Source organism: Trichechus manatus, unplaced genomic scaffold, assembly GCF_000243295.1.
Source record: "Trichechus manatus latirostris isolate Lorelei unplaced genomic scaffold, TriManLat1.0 scaffold00107, whole genome shotgun sequence".
NCBI classification, from domain to species: Eukaryota; Metazoa; Chordata; class Mammalia; order Sirenia; family Trichechidae; genus Trichechus; species Trichechus manatus.
The window spans coordinates 5330105-5356455 of NW_004444043.1; positions in this window are offsets into that span (position 1 = coordinate 5330105).

Genomic DNA, 26351 nt, shown 5'->3' on the forward strand with positions numbered 1-26351 from the left:
TCAATCTACAAGATTAGGTTGTATTGTGAGTCAATCTCTTTTGAGATTGAAAAGAGAGAAGCGAGCAGAGAAAGAGAGGAACCTCATACCACCAAGAAAGCAGTGCCTGGAACAGTGCCTTTGGACTTGGGGTTCCTGCACTGAGAAGCTCCAGACCAGGGGAAGACTGATAACAAGGACCTTCCTCCAGAGCTGACAGAGAGAGATAGCCTTCCCCTGGAGCTGGTGTCCTGAATTCAGACTTCCAGCCTTCTAGACTTCTAAGAGAATACTGTTTGTTAAAGCCATCCACTTGTGGTATTTCTGCTATAGCAGCACTAGATAACTAAGGCAACAGACATCACATCACACCACTTATTATTTGTTCTATTATTATTTGTTCTATTTAATGATTTTATGCTAAATTCAATTTTATCCAATATTAAAATTAAAAAGTCTGCTTTCTTGTTTACTGTATTTGATGGCTAGACCTTTGCCTTTCTTATTTTCATAACTTAGTTTTACATGTATCTGTTTTAAATAGCGAATGTGGGATTTGTTTATTTACCCAATCCGATATTTTTTATCCTTTAATAGGAGGGTTTATCTCATTAAAAATTAACAATGTAATAAATTTTGTTGATTTTCTGCCAGCTTGTTCTATGCTTTTTTATGCTCCTTCTTTTTCCTTTATTTGCTATCTTTTGATATATGAGCTTTTGTATTGTTTTACTTTCATATTTTTCAGTGGAAAAATTTATAGTCTACTCTACCAGACTGAAGCCAGTACAACTAGACAGTGCCTGGCTACCACCACTGATTGCTCTACAGGGATCACAATAGAGGGTCCTGGACAGAGCTGGAGAAAAAAGTAGAACAAAATTCTCACTCACAAAAAAAGACCAGACTTACTGACCTGACAGAGACTGGAGAAAACTGGAGAGAATGGCCCCCAGACACACTTTTAGCTCAGGAATGAAGTCACTCCCGAGGTTCACCCTTCAGCCAAAGATTTGGACAGCCCCATAAAACAAAACGAAACTAATGGGGCACAATAGCCAAGGGACAAGGACTAGAAGACAGGAGGGGACAAGAAAGCTGGTAATAAGGAGCCCAAGGTTGAGAAGGGAGAGTGTTGACGTGTTGGGATTGTTAACCAATGTCATAAAACAATATATGTACTGTTTAATGGGAAGCTACTTGTTCTATAAACCTTCAACCTACAATAAAAAAATAAAAGTATGGAAAAAAATTTACATTCTATTTTAGATTCTACTAGTGGTTACTATTAAATTTTTAAATACAGTTTTTAATATTATTTCTGTAATTGTGAGAATCAAGTATAAAGTGGCATCTTCAGAGTGAAAGTCAACTCAGTTTGAGACAAGATGTTTAGCATAGTGCCTCATCTCCGGCTTGACCTCCTACTCCACCATATATTAGTCAGGTTGACTTTCGCTCCCTCTGTTAACTGCTTCTTTTCCTTCATCTATTCGAAAGGATTGATTGATTGCTAGTAAGAGCTGGGAACTAGAGATAGAACATGAAAAAAATATTGTCCACACATCTTTCTCTCTCTTTCATATGTAGGCATAGACGTTGGTGTATATGTACAAGTGTTCCCCAAATTACAACAGGTTCTGTTCCGATGACTACTCTATCATAAATCAGTTCTAACGTAAGTTGAGTACCTCATTTTTTTTTTTTTTTAGTTTTCATTATGATTGCATTTTATTATCAGTATCTTTATAAATCCAATCTTTATTTGTCTTTGAGGGTTGGAAACATTACATCTGAGAAGGACAACATCAGTAAATTGTGCACTGCAACATTGAATGTAATACATATTACTAACTGTAACATGTACAAAAAAAAAAGGATGGTCGTAAGTGCGGTTCATCATAACTGGAATGTATCATGAGTCAAGGGCTACCTATTCATAAGAGTATATTCATACACATCTACTCTGTACACAGATACAGAGTGATCCCAGCTGGTGATATATGTTATAAAGATAGCACAGGGCAAAAGAGATATGGAATGTCAAGGGGTGGAAGTTGCTGAAAATACATATAAGGTGATCAGAGAAAACGCTATGATAAAGCAACATTTAGTCAGAGACAAGATGGAAAGAAGGGAGCAGATCATGGGGGTGCAGAGGGAATCTTAAGTGCCAACATCTCGAGGTTAGAGATTTTTATTAAAGAACAAGGATGCAGGGTAGCTGGAGGAGATTAAGCTAGGGGGAGATTTGTAGGATATGAAGTCAGAGAAATGATGGCAGGAGTGGGGCCAGATTATGTAAGGTCCTGTAGGTCATTTCAAAGACCTTTACTCAGGGTAAAATGGCAGCCATTAGAGGTTTGAGTGAAGAGAGTCTGGATCTAATTTTGTTTTAAAAGGATTACTTAGTGGACTTTTTTACTATGCTGACTAGAAGATGAGCATGAAAGCAGGGCATTATTGGAGAAATGTAGGTAAAGGATGATGATGGTGAATGTGGTAAGAAGTGCTTAGATGCAGGATATATTTTGAAAGTAGACCAGTAGGATTTGCTGATGATTTGAATATAGAATGGAGAGAGAGAGGTTTCAAGACTTCCTCCAAGGGTTTTGGCCTGAACAGTTGAGAGGACAGCGTTGCCATTATTTGAGATAATAAACACTGTGGGAACAACAGTTTTAGGTATGTTACACCTGAATTGTTTATTAGATAGCCAAGTGGAGATGTTGAGCAGGCAGTTGGATATATAGGCTGTGGAAATATGAGTCTAGATTTCAGGAAAGGATTCTACACTGGAAAAATAAATTTAGGATTCATCAATATCTGGATAGTATTTAAAGTCATGATATCAGACTCGTGCTACTGGGAGAGAGCATAAATAGGTAAGGGAAGAGGTCAGAAAACTGAACAATTCAATGTTTAGGGGTCAGGAAGATGAGGAAGGTCCCTCAAGGATACTAAGAAGGGGACAGTCCCCAGTAGCAGGGGAACCAAGAAATAAAGTTTTCCTGGCATCCAAGCAAAAAATATGGCTCCAGAAGGAAGGAGTGATCAACTGTACCAAATGCTGCTGTTAGCTGAAGTATGATGAAGTCTGAAAATTGATAGTAGAATTTTGCAACATGGGGGTCATTGGATACGTTTATATGAATTATCTAAGTGTAAGTGGTGAGGACAACAACCTGACAGACATGGGTTCAAGAGAGAATTGGAAAGAGGACACAAAGACAGAAATCGCAAATAATTCTTTCAAGGTGTTTTGCAGTAAAGGAGAGAAGAGAAATGCAATTATAGCTTAAGAGAAATATGAGTCAAAGAGTGCTTTTTTTTTTAATATGGGATCTATTAAATCATGTTTGTTTACTGATGAGTTTACTGACGAGTATGTACAGAAGAGAGGGAGAAATAGGTAATTGCTACAGGGATTAGAATCAACTGCATATTCAAACATAGAAACAGAAGCAGAGTATATGGGGACAGATACAGGTGGCTGGGAGATGTGTTGGTGGAAGTATATAGAAGTTCTCTTTTTATTACTTCTATTTTTTCAGTGAAATAGGAACCAAATCTTCAGTAGAGCTTGAATAGTGAGAGCAGGTATTATAAGTTAGAAGAGCAGACAAAGGGTATAGAGTAATTATCTAGGAGAGTGGAAGAGTGAATGGACTAGAGAAACGTAGTAAGATTACAAGGGAACACTAAAGGCCCTCTTGAGATTTGTGGACATGAATTAAAGTGGGACTCAACAGCGTGGTTGTGTGTTCTTCATAATCACATTTAGTTGCCTAAGTGCTGGTGGGAATAGACTGAGAAATGGATTTAACCAGGGTTAATATTTTGTCATATTAGTAAGATGGAAAGAGAGGCAATTGCACTGGAGGTATATATCCAGGTGAATTGTGTAGTTTGAGTGGGTTAACTGAGGAAAGGAGCTACAAAGAGAGAGAATGATGGTAGGTGAGTGGGAAATTGAATTTTTAGAAGAGGTGCAGTTGGTAGTCATAATATGTTCTAGAGTTTGGAAGTAGATGCTTGCGTAGGAAGAGGGACAAATTAATTGGAAAAATAGAAGTTAAAAAAATTGAGAGGATTGGCTATTGAAAGTTTCATCTAAACTTGCTCAGTCTAAAATGATAGCCATTAGTACACATGGCTATTTAAATTAATTAAAGGTAAATAAAAGTAAAACTTCGATTTCTCAGTCATACTAGCCACATTTCAAGTGCTCAATAGCCGTTATGTTTAGTTACCATCATATTAGGAAGTGCATAGATTGAATGTTTCCATCACTGGAGAAATTTCTATTGGATTGATCTACATGAATATTGCTATTGCTAATAACTATGACAAGAATAATTTTGAAGAGGGTGACGTTGAACCTGGTGGTAAAATCTTCAAAGAATGAGTACCAAAGAAGATAACTACCCTAACTCCAGACCCAATGGCACTGACAAGTGTGGGAGAGAAATCAACCATCTCTTGTTTTTGTGGTTAGGTGCCGTCAAGTTGGTTCCAACTCATAGTGACCCTATGTACAACATAGCGAAACACTGCCTGGTCCTGTGCCATCCCACAATTGTTATGCTTGAGCCCATTGTTGCAGCCACTGTGTCAATCCATATCGTTGAGGGTCTTCCTCTTTTTCGCTGACCCTCTACTGTACTAAGCATGATGTCCTTCTCTAGGGACTGATCCCTCCTGATAACATGTCCAAAGTATGTGAGACATAGTCTTACTATCCTTGCTTCTAAGGAGCATTCTGGTTGTACTTCTTCCAAGACAATTTTTTTTGTCCTTTCAGCAGTCCATGGTATATTCAATATTCTTCGCCAACATCACAATTCAAAGGCATCAATTCGTCTTCGGTCTTCCTTACTTATTGTCCAGCTTTCGCATGCATATGATGCAACTGAAAACACCATGGCTTGGGTCAGGCACACCTTAGTCTTCAAGGTGACATCTTTGCTTTTCAACACTTTAAAGAGGTTTTTTGCAGCAGATTTGCCCAATGCAATGCATCTTTTGATTTCTTGACTGCTGCTTCCTTGGGTGTTGATTTTGGATCCAAGTAAAATGAAATCCTTGACAACTTCAATCTTTTCTCCATTTATCATGATGTTAACCACCCCTTGAGAGGGTCGAAAGGGAGGAGAGAACAAGGTCTTGGAATAAAAAGGTGAAAGAACCATTCAGAAAAGAGTTGGATATATAGGGATTTATAGATAAGAGAAGGTGAGAGCTACACGACACATTGGTAGGTTTTGTGGAGTTGAGGACAGTAGGTGACTGGGTTAGTATGAGGGATGTACAAGGATATATCGGGATGGGAGTACAGGTGAAGAGAGATGACCTCAAAGTCGTGGGCTTCTTGTCAAGATTTATGTGATTAACAGGATAATAAAGTTATTTTGATGGTCTTAGGCTGATTGTGTTGGCGAGGTTGTAAGTGCTGGTAAGAGGGATGAGTATAATTCTCAGGGCTGGCAGAAGGGGGCTTTGTAATATATTTTGGGTTTTAGATCCAGATAGTAGTTGGGAAGATATTTTTCATACATTATCTTTTTTTAAAATTATTTTTAATACATTTTGCATTATCTTTTTTGTAAAATTATTATCTTTGGTTTTTGCATTGTGTTTTAAAAACTTTACAGTGATATTTGTTGCTGTTGTTGTTAGGTGCCATCAAGTCAGTTCTGACTCATAGTGATTCTACGTACAACAGAATGAAATACTGCCCCATCCTGCGCCATCCTCACAATGCTATTTAGACATTTTAAAATACGAATATTGCCCAGCCCTTTCATATCATGACTTAATTTTTGCAACACTTGGTTTTGCTTTATCTCAGTTGCTTGGAGTATTAACTTAAGTATTTTTATTCCAAGATGAGTCTGTGGGTTGCTTATTTTAACAGCTGTTTCATATCTGAGGTGGTCTTTCTAATGCCTTCCTATGAGAATGGCGATTCATTTTTATTATAAAATTTTGGGGTCTTAGCATTTCTTCTAGAACTCCAGGTGTTGTTCCCTTATTTCCTGGAATTTAGGGTTACAGAAAAGAAGATTGGGGTAAATTGATTATTCTTTGTTAGAAATCTCTTCTTTTATTCTGCCTGAATACCAGTAAGGTATTTTGTCTCTATCCTTGTACTTCAGAAAAGACTTTCTATCTGTATCTAGAAATAGATCTCTTAATTAGTTTTGCCTGGAGTGAGCTTGTTCAGTACACAGTGCTTTCCTCCACGGGAAAGATTTTTTTCTGCTATTGCATTCATTTTAGGCTCTAGCTCTTCATTTTCAGTATTTAAGAGCTGTCCTATCTTTTCTTCTTATTTTCATTTCTTCACAGAAAAGTATTAGTTTTGCTTCTACAGCATCAGCTCTGGTTTTTAGAGATACTGTGATTCTTAAATTGTTATCATATGATATTTGCTACATAAAATATTTAGTAAGTATGTAAGTTTTTGAGTATAATACAATACTCATCACTTAGCACATTGAACTGAACACTACCAATATTTTTGAAAGTGTGCTCGTCACACACCCCATCCTCTAGAGGTGAGCATGGTCTTGAATTTTGTGTTTATTGTTAATTCTTTTAAATAAACTTTTTTATTTTTGAAGAGTTTTAGATTTGCAGAAAAATTGTGAAGCTAGTACGGAGGGTTTCCATACACTGCACACTCCATTTCCCCTATTATTAATATCTTACATTAGTATGGGATAGTTGTTACAATTAATGAACCAATTTTGATACATTATTATTAGCTAAAGTCCGTACTTGAACATAAGATTTCCTTAGTCTTTACCTAAAGTTCTTTTTCTCTTCCAGGATCCCATCCAGGATGTCACATGACATTTAGATGACATTTAGATGTCATGTCTCCTTGGGCTTCTCTTGACTATGACAGTTTCTCTGACTTTCCTTACTTTTGATGACCTTGACAGTTTTGAGGAGAACTGGTCTGATATTTTGTAGAATGTCCTCAGTTGGGATTTTTCTGATTTTTTTTCATGATTAGATTGGGATTCTGAGTTTTGAGGAGGAAGAAAGTGCCTTTACCATCACATCATATCAAGGATACATACTTTCAATATAACTTATCACTATAGATGCTGATATTCCTATGAATTCTTTAAAAATAATTTCACCATATGTGTATACCTCTAAATGTATTGCTTAGTTCCTTCTGTCTTCAGCCACTTGCTATTTTACTTAATGTGTAATTTGCCTCCTCTTTAATCTTTCCATGTCTGATTCATCTTATTTGTATCTAGTAGTTTTTTTTTGCCTTTAATAGAGTCCATATATTCTCACATTTTAGAGACGATGCTAGACAGTTTACTCAACTTTTCATCTGTAACATTTAGAAAATTATTTTAGAGTATATTTTTCTTCTGAGTCCCCTGGATGGTGATTCTCCCTTCACCCCTCATTTGGCAGTACTTTTTGATAGGCTTCATGTTTGTTTTCTGTCTTAATCATCTGTGATTAAACCTGTCCAGGCTCAGTGATTATCACCAGAGTAGATTACACTTGGTCTTGCAATTTTCCAAAGTCATACCTGAAAGGCAGCTCGATTGTGCAGCTTCTATACCAGTTTCTAATTTCTAGACCCCTGCTGTTTTACAGTTGCATCTTCTAGCTTGTTCTTTTCCTATTTTTTTCTTTTTTTCTTACTCTGAGCTGATATGGAAAACTACAGTATTTCCCAGACAAACTATATTACCACTCATTTCCATCTGATTTCTGATGATTTGTTTTTTGGGATTTTCAGTATCTTTCTTTTTATTAGACCATGGGGATTAGGAAGCAAGGATGATGTCTTAATTATCTAGTGCTGCATAACAGCAATACCACAAGCGCTAGTTTTTAAGAACAGAAATTTATTTTTTCACAGTTCTGGAGGCTAAAGTCCGAATTAGCATGTTGGCCACATCAATTCTTCTGTGAACCTCTCTCCTAGCTTCTGATGTCAGCCAGCGATCCTTGGTGCTCCTTTACTTGTAGATGATCCTCACATGTCATCTGTGTTTCCCTGTGTGTATGTCTGTGTGTCCATTCTGCTCTTTTTATAACTTAGAAGTGATTAGGTTTAAGATCCAGCCTCGACTGGTATGAACTCAACTGACTAATAGATCACATTACATTAGATTGCTTTACGGAAGATGATTACATTACATTACGTTGTATTGCATTGCTTTACATTACATTACATTACTGAAGGTAATCTGCTCCACCCAATGCCAGCTGATTTAATCATATGTAACTACTCCATGACAGTAACTAGACTAGTGTTTGGTTTAACAACTGGGCACCATAGCCTAGCCAAGTTGACACATAAAAATTAGCTATCACAGATAGGAAAAGAATACTTTGCAGAGCCTGAAGGATGACAACGAATTTGGCTTAGTTTACTTACTGGCTCTGAACCAGAGAGAAGGGTATGAAGCTGGGATGTTCCCTGAAAGGAAGCTTTGTAACATAACATTAAAACAGGCAAAATTAGTTTGTGATGTTAGAAGCCAAGACAGTGGTTTCCTTGGTGGGGAGCAGTGACTGGAAGAGGGTGCAAGAGGATTTCTAGGGAGCTGATAATTTTCTATTTGTTGATTTACGTACTGGTTACTCTGTGTGAGAGTTCCTTGAGCCTGACATTTATGATTTGTGAATCTTACAAAAAATGATAATTAAGTGAAAAAGAAAGCTAACAATTTTCTCAGGGCTATGCAGAATCATCAGGGCACTGGCCAGACAGCCAGGCTCAGAAGAGAAAGTGATCCTGACTTTAGGTCCTGAATTCAGGTCAAAGTGAAGATTTCAGAAGTTTGAGGTTATCAGGTACGTGCGGTGGATAATATTTAGACAACTGTCAGCTTTCTCAAATTCTTAGAGAGAATAAATAAATAAATTAGTTGACAGGTAGATGGACAGACAGATAAACATGTAAAGTAGAGGTATAGTGTGAATTCAGGGAGTTCAGTCAGTTGGCGAAGACACTCATTATCTAGCACTATGCTGTTTAATATGGTAACCAGTAGGCACGTGTGATTACTGAGCACTTGAATTGTGGCCAGTCTGAGTGGAGATGTTCTGCACAACAGATATTGAAGACAGTACAAAAAATATTTTTTTTTAAATATTGATTACTTGTTAAAATGATAATCTTTGGATATATTGGATTAAATAAAATATATTATTAAGAATGTTTACCTGTTTATTTTTACTTTTTTAAATGTGATTCTTAGAGAATTTAAAATTACATATGTGACAAGCATTTGTGGCTTGCAGTATATTTCTGTTGGACAGCACTGATCTAGAACACGGCAAATCTGATAAGCAGTTAATAAATATATAAACTATCAGCTACTTACTTTTTTTGCTAATGTAAGACTTGGACAGGGACTGAACAGGTTTGGCCCCACAATGGAAAGACTGAAGGGACTGGAGTTGGTAGTGAATAAGAGAATTGTTATGTCTGAGTTTTCATGTGTATGGGAAGCCTAATTATTCAAACCAATGACATCAAAACTAAGGCATGATTTCATAGGACATCCCACTTAATTGGCCTCATAACGTGTTTTGTGCTTCTGTTCTACCTCTTGGTTAGTTTCGTAGTGCCTGGGGTCTTACAAGCTTGCAAGGGGCCATCCAAGGCACAATTGGTCTGTATTTGCCTGGAGCAACAAAGAAGGAGAGTCAGGAATAAGAGGAGGATATGGAATGGGTGACTAATTGCCTCCACAAACAACTGCCTTCTTTGCCATAGACCAGAAGAACTGGATGGTACCTGGCTACCATTATTGAACATTTTGATCAAAGATTCTGTAGAAGAATCCTGATCAAAAAGAGGAAAACGCAGAACAGAATTTCACATTTTCATGGACTTCAGACTTTCTGGAGCCATGGGGGCTAGATGAACCCCTAAAATTATTGCCCTGAGATAATCTTTACACCTTAAACCAAAAATATCTCCTGAAGTCTTCTTAAAACCAAACAGTAGTTTAGCTTAACTAGTAAAAAACATCTGCCTTGAGCATTATGTTCTTTTAAGAACTACCTAGATGGGATCAAAGTGACAACAGTAACTTGAAAGATTAGATAGGAACCAAAGGGGCAGTGAGTTTATGTTAATGGAGGAGGAACAACTCAGAACAGGAAAGTGAGAATGGTTGCCCAACTCAAAGAATGTAATCAAAGTCACTGAATTGTACACGTAGAAACTGTTGAATTGGTGTATGCTTTGCTATGTATATTCTCAACAACAACAACAAAATAAATAATAATAATAAACTTTAAGGAACAACTGTTCATCAGGTGGTTACATAGTCTCTTAAATAGACCCAGTTCCTAGAACATTAAAAACACCTTTTTTTTTGGAGAAGATGGTGTGACAGAGTGAGAAGAGAACAAGCATTGGTGGCAGATATTCCTGCGTTCCAGTGCAGGTTGGGTGAAGGTAGAAGGTCCTGTCACTTAAAAGCTGGATGGCCTCAGTCCAATGACATAATTTCTCTGAACCTTAGTTTCCACTGCTATACAAGTAGGGCTAATTAATACTTACCTAGAATGGTAGCTTTTAGACATGAAATAATATATAAACATACAGATCATAAATGATACTCAAAATGTGGTAGTTACTACTATTCTTAAGTGCTAGTGTTCATTACGGAGTCCCTGGGTGCTGCAAACAATTAACGTGCTTGGCTGCTAACCAAAAGGCTCCAGAAAAAAGGCCCGATGATCTACTTCCAAAAAACCAAGTCATTGAAAACTTTATGGAGCATAGTTTTACTCTGACACACACAGGAGGTCGCCATGAGTTGGAGTCGACTCTACAGCTATTGGTTACTGGTTAATGTTCATTAAAAAGTGTAAAAAAAAACATAGTAAATATTTTATAGGATTTCATGAGAAAAAATTCTGAATGTTTTTCTTTGTAGATTCTTGGGATACTTTAGACCAATCTGGGGCTGTTCCGAACCTTTGAATTCCCTAGCAAATAATGAGGACAAGCTCAGACACATGGAAAGCCAGGCCACAGGAGGTCTCCCCTTTCTCTTTGTATACATTGAGCTTCCAGGAATTAAAGCCTAGATCACAAAGAATTATTCTGCATTCAAAACACACATTAATAGCAATCACTTCTTTCAGTCCTGGGTGCTGGTGGGCCACCCCATCAGTCATCCTCACAGTCACCCATCAGCGTGTCATCACTGTATCAGAGATCTGTTTTGGCAGTCTCGCTGCAGGGTACACATAATCAGCAGAGACAACACACTTAACCGTGATTGATGTCAGTCTTTTGACAATTTCTCCTGCCAGACCCCTCCATCATTCAGTGGTGATGTTTTCCTGAGTGCTAAATAATTTTTCTGAATTATCACAGCCATTTTATGGAGTGACTTGCAGAGATGTCTTTTGTCACAGCTGTATTTGGAAGGATTTTTATCTCTCTCCTGTTTTTTTTTTTTTTTAACCTCTTGTGCTTCTTTCCATGTTTCTCTCACTTTCTTCATTCATCTCAGCAGGAAAATTTTTTTTTTTTTTGGAGGTAAATAAAAGGGATAATATAATCAGCCTAATTGGGCTGATGTCTGAAATCTATTTCCAATTCTTCATTTGGCTGGCAGTATGACCTTGAAAGCACAATTATTACTATGCTTCTCTTCTATTAGATGTTATGATTTTTAAGAATCTGATATTTCATGCAGATCCATGTGAAGATTTTTCCCTGCCCCACCCCACCCTGCCTTTTATGATCTGGCCAGGAATGTTGAGTTAAATGTTGGACATAGAATTTTTCTAGATATGGATTTGTGTGGAATGGCCTCATTCCTCCCTTTCTTTATCCCTTTCCTCCCTGAGAGTCAGCCCTAAAACCAGATGCATAACTGTTATAGAACCATTAATTGATGACAAATTCAAATGACCCCAGCAAGTCCTCTGTCACAAGAAGACACTAGTAACTGAAAGTCAGAGATATGACAAATATCTACTTGATAATCTTTATTGAGAAATGAATAGTACTTTCAGGAATGATATCCAAAGAGTCATTGAAAAACAGGGATAGCCATTATTATAGATTGAATGGTGTCCCCCCAAAATATATGTCAACTTGGCTAGGCCATGATTCCCAATATTGTGTTGTTGTCCACCATTTTGTGATGTGATGTGATTTTCTATGTGTTGTAAATCTTAATCTCTATGATGTTAAAGAGGTAGGATTAGAGGCATATATGTTAATGAGGCAGGACTCAACCTACAGGATTGGGTTGTATCTTGGGTCAATCTCTTTTGAGATATAAAAGAGAGAAACCAGCAGAGAAGAGAGGGACCTCATACCACCAAGAAAGAAGCGCCTAGAGTGTGTCCTTTGGACCTTGCTTCCCTGTGCTAAGAAGCTCCTAGACCAGGGTAAGATTCATGTCAAAACCTTCCCCCAGAACCAACAGAGAGAAAAAGGCTTCCCCAGGAGCTGGTGCCCTGAATTCTGACTTCTAGCCTCCTAGACTGTGAGAGAATAAATTTCTGTTTGTTGAAGGCATCCACTTGTGGTATTTCTGTCACAGCAGGACTAGATAACTAAGACAGCCATGTTCAAATTAATAGAACATATTTTCAATTATAAAAGGCAATAGGTGGTTAACTTCAGCTCTCACTCAAGATCAGTCATCATTTCTCTCTAACACACTGTATCTTCCCTGAAATGGAAAATATCCTAAATGATTGCTTCTTCCAAATATCCAATTAGTGATATTTTTACTCTTATATAACTCCCATAACTTCCAGTGAATAAAATAATTAAACTAATACAAATTCTCAGGAAAACATATTCCTACCCATTTAGTTATTTTAAAAAATAAGCAAATTATAAGGAAAGTAAAATGTAATCTTATTCTTCTCTTCTTATATATTTATTTTTAGAATTTCACCTCAAGTTCAGCATTATCTGGAAAAGATGCTCTAATAATTTTATATCAAGTTTTGTTTTATTTTCTTTTTACTAATCCATTGTTTATAAAATATCTACGATCTAAAATAATATCATATCATGTACTCTTTTGTTGTCTACTTATATGTATCATGCCACTTTAACACTTTATAATATGGGATGGGACTGTATAGTGTACCAGGAAAACTTTTCTCTAAAGGAGCAGATAGTAAGTATCTTAGACTTTGCAGAGCAGGAGTCAATGTCCTAAATCCTTGGAGCATCTGCTCTCACCAAAAGGCTAATTTTTTTTTTTAATAACTTTATTGAGATTTGGTTTACATACTATACAATTCATCTATTTAGAGTGAAAAATTCAATGCTTTTCAGTGTATTCACAGAGGTGTCCAATAAATTTCAGAGCATTTCCATCACGCCAAAAAGAAACCCCATATCCATTAGCAAACACTTCCAATTTCCCCCCATACTCCTTAGCCCTAGGCACCCACTGATCTACTTTCTCTCTCTATAGGTTTGCCTATTCTGAACATTTCATATCAATGAAATCATACAATATGAGGTCTCTTATAACTGGTTTCTTTCACTTAATGTATTCAAGATTCTTCTATGTTGTAGCATGTATCAGTAATTAATTTCTTTTTATTGCCAAATAATATTCCATTATATTTTGTTTGTTTATTTATTTTATTTATCTATTCATAAGTTGATGGACATTGGAGTTGTTTTCACTTTTTGGCTATTATGAATAATGCTACCATGAACATTTGTGTACAATTTTTTGTGTGGTCATATGTTTTCAGCTATCTTGGGTATCTACCTAGGAGTGGAATTGCTAGGTAATATGGTTACTCTGTTTACCTTTGGAGGAACTACCAGGCTGTTTTCCAACATGACTGCAGCATTTTACATTCCTACCTGCAGTGTATGAGAATTCCAATTTCTCCACATCCCTGTCAACACTTATTATTATGTCTTTTTGATTACAGTCATCGTAGTGGGTATGACTTATTTATGAGTCAGAATTGACTCGACGGCAGTGGGTAACAGGAGTAGTATGAAGTGGTATCTCACTATGATTTTGATTTGCATTTCCCTAATGCCTGATGTTGAACGTCTTTTCATGTGCTTACTGGCAATTTGTATATCTTCTTTGGAAAAATGTCTGGTCAGATTCTTTGACATTTTTTAAGCGGGTTGTCTTTTTGTCATTGAGTTGTAACAGTTCTTTATGTATTCTACATACAAGTCTCTTATCAGATATATGATTTGAAAATATTTTCTCCCATTCTATGTATTGTCTTTTTCACTTTTCTGATGGTATCCTTTAGAGTACAAACTTTTTAATTTTGATGAAGTCCAATTTATTTTTTCTTTGGTTGCTTGTACTTTAGGTGTCATAGCTAAGAAAACATTGCCTAATCCAAAGTCACAAAGATTTACACCTATGTTTTCTTCTAAGTGTTTTAAATTTTTAGTTCTTACATTTAGGTCTAGGATCCATTTGAGTTCATTGCTGTGTATGGTGTGATGTAGAGGTTCAACTTCATTCTTTAGCATGTGGATATCCAATTGCTCCAGCACCAGTTGTTGAAAAGACTTTTCCTTCCCCAACTGAGTTGTCTTGGAACATCCTGTACTTTTGGTATATTGTGTCTTCATTTTGATTCATCTCAAAGTATTTTCTATTTTTTCTTGTGATTTCTTCTTTGTCCCTTTCCTTTAGATTATGTAATCTCTTTCAATCTTTTGAATCAAATTTGCTGATTCTTTCTTCTGACAGTTGCTCCTCTAGTGAATTTTTCACTTCAGTTATTGTATTTTCTAACTCCAGAGTTTCCATTTTTCATAATTTGTCTGTTTTTATAGATATTCTATTTGATGAGACATTGTCATAACATCTTCATTTACTTTTTAATGCATGGTTTCCTTTAGTTCTTTGAATATGTTCATAAATCTGCTTTGAAATCTGACATCTGGGACCTCTCATTGGCCTCTTTTTTGGTTTTTTTTTCCCCCTTGTCTATGAATCATACATTTCTGTTTCCTTACATTTCTCACATTGTTTTTTGTTGTTGTTGTTAAAAACTGGAGCGTCTCTTTCCTTGATCTCCCTGCCTAGTTTGGTATCACACCCAGCTAATTGGCTTCCCTAATTTTCAACTGATTGCTCTACGGTTTATGTCCTCGGCATAAATTGCTCTACAATCTGATCAAATTACAGGCAGGGTCATTGCAGGGGTAATTTCTGAGGCCAGTCTTTGAGTTTTCTTTTAAACCCGGGGGCTCTTGTCTTAGCTATCTTTTTGTCTGGTTCTCTGTGGTTAGCTAGCTGGCCTACAGTTTAGTCTGTTGCTTTCATAAAGTAGCTTGCCATGAAAATCTCCACTGTTTTTGAGAGGGCTGTTAGGTTTGAACTTCCCCCACACTGCTTCAAACAAAGTTAGTTCCTTTGGGGAGAGCTTGAGAATTCTCTGTTCTTATGGATTGCCTCTCTCCATGCAGAAAACTCAGAACTACTACTTTAGATCTAGGGACAAGAATAAAGGCTGCTTTACAAACAGAGCTCTAGGAGGTGGTGGTAGCTCCTGGAATTTTCAGCTTGTCTCTTCTGACATAGAACCTCTGCACTATGGGTGAGGTGGCCTGCTATGCCTGGGATAGAGCTTCTGGCCTAATGTGGGAGCTGAGTGGAGAAAAGGAACCCTGACCTCTTAACCTCACTTGCCAGAAATTTAGCCTCTGCAACTTGAGCTGAAGGGGATTGACTGATGATGAGAGAAGGACCCCTGTCTTCTTGGTCATATGTGCACAGAGTGAAGCTTCTGTCAAGCTAAACTGGGAGGAGGGAGAGTGGGAGTTGTGGCTCAAGTGCCACAAACTTTTGCTGTTTTCACCAAGAGTTAGTAGATTTTCTTGAATAGATGGCTATTAATTTGCTGTATGCCCTTGGGATAATTTCCAAAGACTAATTTTTTTTAGTTGTTTTTACCGGTTATGGTTTCACTGAGGAACATGTCTACAGAACCCCTCATACCAACATTCCAGAGACGGAAACTCTTAATAGTTTTTTTTTTTTTTTTTGCCATTTAAAAATGCAAAAACTATTCCTAGCTCACAGGACATTCAAAAATAGTTGATGGGCCTGGATTTGGCCTGCAGTCTATAGTTTGCCTATCCCTGCTCTATAGTAATTATACTGATTTCATATTATTTGTTGAACCTGCCTCAAAAATTAACAATTATACATTATATTGGGGATTTTTCATGTAGTTTTCTGCTGTTCTATAGCTGAAGGGCTTCATTCACCTGGGGATATACTCTTATTGTTATACTCAGGGTACATAGCTCTAGCCTCACTAGCTGTACATTTACCACTCCCGGTATTTACCACTTGATGTTTGGGAAAGGAGGAGGGTAAGGTAAGAAATAACTCCCCGTATGCCTGTCCAGGATAAAGTTGTTGTTCCTTTTCTGTTTCTTATCTGTGCTGATCTAGCTCACTGTCTATAAACTCAGCGAGGATTGGTAATCCCTTCCACAAGGCACGATCATTAGGGACTCATTCTCAAATAGTTCCCTTAGGGATTAGTGGTCCCCTGAGAATTTTGAATACAAGCTGGAGGTCTTACATCATTGTCCTGTGATGCTTGCATTTCCTTTTTCCATCCTGTGGAGGCTTTCAGCAAGTCTGAAGTCCCCAGGACCATCACTCTTCTATGGTTCCAAGTCTGGAAGTCTTGAAGGGAGGAGGGATCTGTCTGTCTATTTTACTTCTTGAGAACATTACTATGAGAGGAGTGGTATTGCTCCTTCATCTCCTATCCACACCACTATCCCACGTCTCCCCTATGCTCTTCCCATTGCTCTGGGAGAGGTCACCAGGCCCAGTAATTAGGAAGGCATGCCATCATGGAGTAAGGTGCCAGTGTTCCTTTCTTGGGGGCCCTGGTGGCTCAGTGATTAAGAGTTTGACTGCTAACCAAAAGGTTGGCAGTTTGATTCCACCAGCCATTTCTTGGAAACCCTATGGGGCAGTTCTACTCTGTCCTATAGAGTTGCTATGAGTCAGAATCGACTTGATGGCAATGGGTTTTGGGTTTTTTTATTCCTTTTTTGAAGCAACTATCAAACTTTATAAGCAGTTATCTTGGAGGACCTCCCCTTCAAGAAGGGGAGAGACCAGTTCTTAGAATTCTTTCGTATTTCGTGGAAACAAGAAGAAAGGAGATACTGTTCTTTTACCTTCCCAGCCAATCTAGCATATTGACTAGATCTTGGCTATAGTTGTGGTGGGAGTCTACATACTGCCAAAATGACGTCTCTCAGTAAGCTGTGTACTGTGTTACCTCATTCCCAAAACTTGATGGACTCTGAAATTATCATGGGGTACTTAGTCCACTTCGTTGGGCTTTAGTTATATTGTAAATAACAAACAAATAAAACCAAAAAAACGAACAGTCCTCCTCATCATTCACACCATTTTATTGCACAAAATTACTGGCATGATCCTAGGAACATAGTAATGAATCTATAAGAAAATTATTGAAGATTGAGTATAAGGCATGCAAAAAGAAGTAGTCTTTGTTGTGTGGTTAATCATTAAAATAACAAGGCAGAGTGTTACAAGTTTCCAGATCATTGTTCCCTCCTCTGCTGTGGATCACTTCTTACTCTGCTGTAAGTCACCTCATGGATTCCCAAATTCTTCCTTGAACAGCAGTCACAGCAATGGTTCCAGAAAAGAAAGGGTTGAAGAATGGCACTAGGAGGTAGGGGAAAGTTATTTTCTTCTTTACCAGTGTGTGCTAAGTATGTTGTTGTTGTTGTTGTTAGGTGCCATCAAGTCGATTCTGACTCATAGCAACCCTATGCACAACAGAACAAAACACTGCCCGGTCTGCACCATGCTCACAATCGTTGTTATGTTTGAGTCCATTGTTAGAGCCACTATGTCAATCCATCTCCTTGAGGGTTTTCTTCTTTTTCACTGACCCTCTACTTTACCAAGAATGATGTCCTTCTCCAGGACTGGTCCCTCCTCATAACACGTCCAAAGTATGTGAGATGAAGTCTCACCATCCTTGCTTCTAAGAAGCATTCTGGCTGTGCTTCTTCAAAGACAAATTTGTTCGTTGTTGTGGCACAGTCCATCATATATTCAATATTCTTTACCAACACCACAATTCAAAGGTGTCTATTCTTCTTCAGTCTTCCTTTTTCATCGTCCAGCTTTCACGAGCATATGAGGCTATTGAAAATATCATGGCTTGGGTCAGGTGCACCTTAGTCCTCAAAGTGACATCTTTGCTTTTCAACACTTTGAAGAAGTCTTTTGCAGCAGATATACCCAATGCAATGCGTCTTTTGATTTCCTGACTCTGCTCCCATGGGCATTGATTGTAGATCCAAGTAAAATGAAATCCTGGACAACTTTTATGCTAAGCATAGACATAGCTAATTCCAGATATGGTTACCAAACCAGGATAAGTATTTAGTAAAACTTTACAGAAGGCGTGGGTATATATAACAAGAGAGAATTAAATCTTACAGAAGCTCAAGTCTAGATGGTAGATATGACTGATCTCATAACCACGAGGATCAAGCTCTTCCCCAGATGACCATTTTTAGCTCTGAGCCTGCTTCTTTGTGGAAAAAGTGAATAGAGTGAGCAAGAAAACTTTCAACCCCTCCCCCCAGGTGTTCTGAACCCCAGTCACCTGCCTCAGGCCTTTTTTCTGAGTCCTCTCTTTGCATCTAGATCCTTCTTCTGAGATGATTGGCTCTTGGGCTTCTCGCTGTTTTCATTAAAATCACACTCCTTATCCTTGGGAATTATCTTTGCCCTTGTCCTAGTGTCCCCTTCAGGCTCATCTATCAGATCACAAATATCTAATATCAGTACATTCATCAGTATCTAGGGAATGTGGTTTGGAATAACATTACTGAAGCATACAGCTTTAGTATATAACTCTTGTTGGGTGTCAGCAATCAAAGTCTGGTATCTTTATGCTTCTACCATCAGTATAAGATGAGAATATGTCTTTAAACTCTTCCTGTCACCTCTGGTTTCCAATCTCAATCTTCTCTGAGTTATTGCTTAAATAAGATCACACACACACACACACACACACACACACACACACACACACTCCTTCCAAAAACAAATACTTTTCAGGTAAAGTGCAATCTTAATTCACATTTTAAAAAAATTCCTAAAGGAAGTGATATCTAAGGATTAAACTTCACCACAAAGAAGATAAATTTTATATTTTAATGGAATTACTTTAACATTTTTTTTGCATTTCTTTACTTTTCCTTTTCACCACCATGGAAATGGCCTTTGCAGAAAGCACTATTCGTCCCAAAGGGTAAATCCAAGTCCCCAACTTGTCATAATATTTGAAAGCTTGAGATTACAATTTTTTAAAATTCTAATTCATTTATAGGGAAAATTTCAAAAATGTCCTTCTTTTTAGCAGTTTTTGTAAAAAGGAAGTTTCCCAAATATAAGAATGCTGGATCATAAGATGCAACCAGAGTTCAGTAAATGATAAACGGGTTCAGCCACTAATCAAAAGGTTGGAGGTTTGAGTTCACCCAGAAACACCTAGGAAGAAAGGTCTGGTGATCCACTTCTGAAAAATCAGCCATTGAAAACCCTCTGGAGCACAGTTCTACTCTGACACACACACGGGAGTGCCATGTGTCGAGTTGGTTTTTTTTTTTAAGATGCAAATTCAAAAAAAAAACCCATCGCTGTCGAGTTGATTCCAACTCATAGCGACCCTATAGGACAGAGTAGAACTGCCCCATAGGGTTTCCAAGGAGCCACTGGTGGATTTGAACTGTGCCACCAGGGCTCTTTTAAGATGCAAGTGGTAGGCTATCAGCCTTCTCCTTCTGCAGCAAACCCCAGAGAACTAAGACTGAACAGAAGTAAGATCCTTCCAGCTAGGGTCAGATTCTTTTGACTCCCTCCATTTTCAGACCTAGGGGCAGTTGCCAGTAGAGAGTGACCCAGGCTCTTGCTAGTCAGTGTATTAAAACTATACTTGCTAACTCTGCAAATCAAACTTTCATAAAGAACTCCAATTTAGTACATGGAATATTTCTCTAACTATGACACCATCTTTTTAAGAATACCTTAAACTCCAATGACTCAGAGGTTTTAATGAAATGAGTCCAGTCAAGCAGTTTTTTCAAAAAAACGTTCAGCTCAGCAGCAAGCTCTGAGTTAGACAGCCCTGAACTACATGGTTCTTGAGACAGCACAAAGCCTGAGCGAGCCTTCCAAGGTGCCTTGCTAACTCCCAAGGTGAGACTCTGGCCCGGGGTGGGGTGGAGGAGGGGTTGGGGAAGAGCCTACTTACTCCATGTCTGTAGTCACACAATTCTTTCTCAAATCCTTGGTCTCCAGGGACTACCTTGCAAAAGGAAAAGCTAATTTACCATAAAACGTTTAATAAAGAAAGGCAGCAAAGAAAACCCTCTTTTACTTACATTGTGGGCTGAAGACAACTTTTGTGGTGAGAAATGCTAACTTTAAACCACAGATTATGGGCATATGTTATGGATTGGATTGTATCCCCCAAAAATGTGTGTCAATTTGGCTAGGCCATGATTCCCAGTATCGTGTGAGTGTCCACCATTTTGCATCTGATATGATTTTCCTATGTGTTGTAAGTCCTACCTCTGTGATGTGGTTGAGGCAGGATTAGAGAAAATTACGTTAATGAGGCAGGACTCAATCTATAAGATTAGGTGGTGTCTTAAGTCAATCTCTTTTGAGATACAAAAGAGAGGAGTGAGCAGAGAGACAGGGGGACCTCATACCACCAGGAAAGCAGTGCCAGGAGAACAGTGTAACTGAATTCTTAACCCCTGCACCACCAAGGCTCCAGCCGTACCTTAGGAGAATGAATTTCCCAGGTGGGGCAAACATTTTGCCCTTCACTACTAACCCGAAGGTTGGCAGTTTGAACCCACCCAGAGGCACCATGGAAGAAAGACCTGGGATCTGCTTCTAGAAAGATTATAACCAAGAAAACCCTATAGAGCAGCTCTACTCTGTAACACGTGGGGTTGTCATGAGCTGGAATTGACTGGAGGGCAACGGGTTTGGTTTTTGATTAGGAGGATGAATGGGATTTAGACAGACAGAGGAGGAAGAAGGGAGAGAAGGAAGGCAGCCAGGCCAAGGAAACAGTATAAGATGCAAAGAACAAAGGAATCCTGAGCAAAATCCAAGGAGCGGTGGCGTTGAGAAATTAGGGAGAATGGAGGAAGAGTAGCGTTAAAAATGATATTCAGTACTTAAAACATTTGGAACAGCATCACACCCTCACAACCCTCACAAACACAATGTTGTGAGGTAAAGTGAGTCCGTGGATTTTTCACCTTCAGCCGCACACTTTCACTTCTTCTGGGCTACCTTAATTGATATTTGCTTCTTGCCCACACCGAAGGCACTTTTATTATTATTTTTGATCCTTTAACCTGTTTCATAATTCCTTTCCCTTTCCCTGTAAACAGAAAGAAAATGCAATCACAGCTGAACAATACACTGGATACCAAACAAAAGCTTGAAATGGGAAAGAGGGAAAAAAAGAAAATCTATCCTGTCAGCACTTAGCAAAATTGAATAGTTTCCACATAGAGACAGGTAGAAAACTCAGAGGGTAAATGAAAGACATAAAGCATTATCTTCAGGAGAAGTAAACGAACCTCTTGTGAACACCGTTTTTATGCCAGCACTTTACCTACATTATCACTCCTAACTCTGCTGGCAAGGCACCATTATTCCTGTTTTACAGATGAGATAACTGATACTTAAGGATGTGAAGTTCTTGTCTGAAATCAATGTGCTTAGCAACGACAGATCAAGCTTTGAAACCCTGTCTATCTAACTCCAAATTCTATGATCTTTCCAGTATGACGTATTGCCTCCATAAGAAATAATAGTCATTCAGGGTCTTGTTATAGCCTTTAAATATACAGTAAAACCTGTGAAATCTGGGACCTGTGTAAGGTGTAAACTTGTCAGAGAAGGAAAATGCAAATATTTTCCACTAAAACAAGCAATAGAAAAGTGGCAAGACTGCACCCCGTCAAAGGGGGAAAACTCGTGAGACTCGAAAAAGCAAGGCAGTCCCATAGAGTTCCAGCTCTTACAGGTTTCACTGTATATGTATATGGAATATGGAGTCCCTGGATGTGCAAATGGTTAACATGCTTGGCTGCGAGCTGAAAGGTTGGCAGCTCAAGTCCGCCCAAAGGCAACTTGGAAGAAAGGCCTGGCGATCTACTTCTGAAAAACCAACCCTAGGGAGCACAGTTCTACTCTGAGACACTTATGCAGCCGCTATGGGAGGGAAGTGACTCAACAGCAACTGGTTTGGTTACATGTAATATAATATAATACAACATATTTAACGTATTGCTCAAAAGCCACAAGCAAATGTTGTACCAGTTAAGCTTTGTGATCCCATAGCAAGTTTTCATGTGTAAGTACTTGAGTCCTAAGGAAAACAGAGATGTAAGATGGGCTCTATTTACCACTCCATGTTGGTGTATCAAATGAAAATAAGTAGGAAAACAATTTGTAAGCACTATTCAAATAGTTAAATACTTTTAGTACTCTTAGTAAGGAGCTCTGATAGGACAACTGTTAAGTGTGAGGCTACTAACTAAAAGCTCAAACCCACCTAGCAGCTCTGCTGGAGAAAGGACCTGGTGATCTGCTCTCACAAAGATTACAGCCTAGAAAACCCTATGGGGTAGTTCCACTCTGTCACATGGGGTCGCTATGAGTCCAAATCGACTCGATGGCACCTGCCAACAATTAGTAGTTTTAGTATTTGCAAAGTCTGTCTTCGAGTAAATTTTCAGAAAGCTGGAAAAGCTGTTTGCTAACAGGGTTGAGGAAAGAGCAGATCACAGCTGACAAGCACAAAGTTTCTGATTGTTTGCACTCTGTCTCTGACCATCTTCTAACCCCTGCCTTCTGAGGGGTCAGTCTTCCTACAGATTCTAGTAATTAGCTAAAATGTTATTTTCAGAAGATGAAGAAAACTGAGTATTTAAATAGAAAACTTAGCCCTGAGAGTGGCTTATTACCACTGTTTGATTTAAAATTTCATTTGAAAGCTATGAGTAAGAATCGAGTAAATGGCAATGGGTTTTTTTGCTGTTGTTGTTAACTTTGTCTCTGAGAAAGCAGGAAGAGGGCAATGGTACTGATTCACCCATACAAACAGAAATGATAGACTTGTGTCCTTTATCTCATACTAATCATGACTTAAGTCTGTGAGGCACTCTGTAAATTGCAAAGCAGTTTTATGTTTTTTTTGCATGAGATTTGGTCAACAACCCTGTGGAGTAGATTATGTATGAAACAGAATTCCCACTTACAGTAAGAAGACTTAAGCCCTGGAGATCTTCAGCAATTCGCCTATAGTCTCAGAGTTAGGGAAGAGTTAGTGCGGGGTCAACTCCTTGTCTCCTTGACTCTGAATCCAGGGTTCTTTCTATTTTTCTAGCATCTCGTGAGATGAGGAAAGGCACCACAGATCCCACACTCCTCTCTTGGCATTCTATAGAAATAGAGGGAGGTGGGGCCTGAGACTCAAATTTCTTTAGAAGTGCCAGGGAATTCCTGGATCAGCAATTTTGGGCAGCTCTATGCATTTGGTAAATATCTCAGCTGAGAGCAATATATTTCAAAATAGCTTTCTTTGGAAGATCAGTCTCATATTAATTGCACTTAAAAAACAAAAACAAAAACCAAACCCACTGCCATCGAGTCAATTCCGATTTCTTTTAATGTTCCTCGAGATAGTTTGAGTAAATGAATCAAATGATGAATGACTTCAACTCATGGTTCCAGGGCAAATAATAGAATATGATGCACTGTTAAATGATGTTTATAAATGGTTAAAAGAAAAAAATATAGTGTGTTGACAACTATAATAGATGGAGAAACAAATCTAGAGGAAAGTATTGTTTCAGGTGAATGGATTAATAATTTCCCCCTTACAATGATTATATGTATAATTTTAAAATACATCATTGCCTTTAATTAAAAAAACCCACCAAGCAAGAGAAAAAAAGAAGAACGATATTGATAGAACCATAAACTCTCCTAGAGCTACCCTCAGAAGATCAATTTCCGCATTTAGTACCTTTTGATTTGATTCTATTGTTGACTTCCTGGACATTTATTTGGTATGGTAAGAATAAGGGAATCCTGGGTTGTTGTAGATAATAGTTTAATATAATTCACTTATTTATTTCCTTTATGCATTCAGCAAATCTTTGTTGAATTCTTACCATATTCTAGGTACTGTGCTACAGGCTTGTTTTACAACGGTGATGAGGACAAACTCAGGTACTTCCCTCCCAGGGTTTATAATTTAATGGAAGTTATAGAAAAATAACACAATAACTGGAAGTAAAGGGAGCTAAGAGCACATAGGAAGGGATCTACTCATAATTTAGGGACTCAGGTTTCAATTACATATAAGTTGAGAATCAAAGATGAATAGGAGTTAGTCAGGTACAGAGTTAGTGGAGAGGGCTCCCGATAGAGAAAGTAGTTTTGAAAAGTCCTGTAAGTGAAATAGAGCCTGAAATGCTCACAGAATTGAATGAAATTCAGTGTGGTTGAATACCAGGTTGTAAGGGGGAAAGTGACACAAAGTGAGGCTTAAGAAATAAGCAAAATCCAGGTTATGAGGCTCCTGAATATTTAAGGATTGTAAGCAGTGAAGAGAAAGGATCAGATTTGTGTTTGAGACGCACCACACTGGCTATTACATGCAGAACGGATTGAATTGGGGGATGTCTAGAAACAAAATACTTCATTAGGAGGTTTTTTTCATAACTCAGATGAGATATAGACTGGGGTAGCAGCAGTGGGGATGTAGAGAAGTAGATGTATTCGATAGAAACAACAGGACTTGGTGAGTGATCAAATGTAGGGATAAGAGAGAAGGAAGGTCAGTGAAGGGTAAGAGATAAGGAAGCCCCATATCTAAGTTTCTGGCTTACGTAATTTAATCAATGAAATCAATGATTGTTCCATTTCCCCTCTACTGAGTAGAAAACATCAAAGAAAAGCATATTTGGGGAGGCTGATGGTGATTTTGAGAGGTGTTACGGATTGAGAATGTCCCCCAAGAAGATATGTTGAAGTCCTAATGCCTGTACCTATGAATGTGACCCTGTTTGGGAATAGGGTTTTAATTCTATGCTGCACTAAACAGTGATAAGGTTCACCTTCTGTGGTGAAATGAGTTCCTTTATGTGGCTTTTTGCACTGGTTCTTTGGAAAAACAGCTTGGGAGATTTTTCCCCCAAGCACTGACTGAGGATTGTTGCCTTTGCCCTAGTTCTTTGGAGAAACTACTCCGGGGACCTCCCAGGTGGCTTTCTACCCCAGAGGGATGTTACTTTTGTACAAGACCTGAGCTGATTGATATTTCATAGGTTTATGAGTCTTCCCACGTGATTGGCTGGGCCACAGTCTTCCAAAGGATTGGTCAACTTGCTATTCAAAAGTGGCTTGAAAATCTACCCAATAGGAATGAGTGACTTGCAGTCCACTGAAGGGATTGGTCATTTCGTGGTCCAGCTAGGAGGGCCATGCCTTGAAATTGACAAGGACTTTGCTTAATAAGCAGCCACCCCTACAGAGTTTTTAGAGGCAGAGGGAACCTCAAGACCAAGAGGAGTTTGGTATAGAGTGGTCTGGACTGCTGGTTCCTGTGAGGGGAATCTCCTAAAAAGAACTGTGATATAGGTCGAGGGGTGTAACACTGAAGGTGATGAGAAGCCTAGAAGGGGCCTGGTGGCAGAGAGCCGGTGGCGAGGGGCCCAGAAAGCGGCCAGGCCACAGAGCCAGCAGTGATGGCAGAAAGCTGCTCTAGAGAAGCAACTAGTAGAGCTGAGTGGGCTGCTACAATGGCCATGAGCTGGGCCAGTTAGAAGTGAAGAAGCTGAAGGAGGGAAGGCCTGACAGCAGAGAGACCTGATGGCAGAGGGGCCTGATGGCAGAGAAGCCTGATGGCAGAGAGGCCTGATGGCAGAGGAGCCTGCACAGCTGAGAGGGTACATGCACAGCTGACAACAGGCATGCAGAGCCAAGAGGGGCCTGCTAGCACTGCAGAGAGGCCTGCTAACATGACAGAGAGCAACTGAGTGAGCTGTCCAGGTTGGAATCTGTCCTTCACTGAAGAAGGGAGGGACGTGCTCTGTACTTTGGGGTAACTTTCCAAACCTCACCTACATGCTTCCTGATCCTGATCCCGATCCCGAGTTGTAGCCTGTTACTTCCCTAATCAACCACGTAACTGTGAGGAAGGTCTGTGAGTTCTATGTGGCCATTGTAACAAATTCTCGAACCCAGCAGAGAAGT